This window comes from Myotis davidii, unplaced genomic scaffold, assembly GCF_000327345.1.
Source record: "Myotis davidii unplaced genomic scaffold, ASM32734v1 scaffold464, whole genome shotgun sequence".
NCBI lineage: Eukaryota > Metazoa > Chordata > Mammalia > Chiroptera > Vespertilionidae > Myotis > Myotis davidii.
This window is the reverse complement of record NW_006295287.1, coordinates 694192-694425: the sequence shown is the minus strand read 5'-3', so window position 1 is coordinate 694425 and position 234 is coordinate 694192. Positions and strand designations below refer to the sequence as shown.

Sequence of the window (234 nt, the reverse complement as noted above, 5' to 3'; positions counted from 1 at the left end):
GGGCCAATGAGGAGAAGACTCAGCGGGATGGGCGGGAGGTGGAGAAGGGAATTGCCGGGGAAGCGCGGGGCGTGGTTAAGAGGGAATGGGGGGAAGAGAAGCCAATGAGAATAAGGGGCGTGGCCAGAGCCAAGTGGGAAGGGCCGGGCCAGGGCCAGGGGGTGGAGCCTCGGGGTAGGAGTGGGCGGGGTCGCGCGAGTGGGCGTGGCTTATAGAACCATCCTTTCTAGTCCA

The 234-nt window shown here is 64.5% G+C and overlaps 1 protein-coding gene across 1 annotated transcript in view; it reads left to right on the top strand.

Moving 5' to 3' along the window:
• Nucleotides 1-234, top strand: part of MAMSTR (MEF2 activating motif and SAP domain containing transcriptional regulator) — a 6646-nt gene that overhangs the window by 4958 nt on the left and 1454 nt on the right. The window lies entirely within an intron of this gene.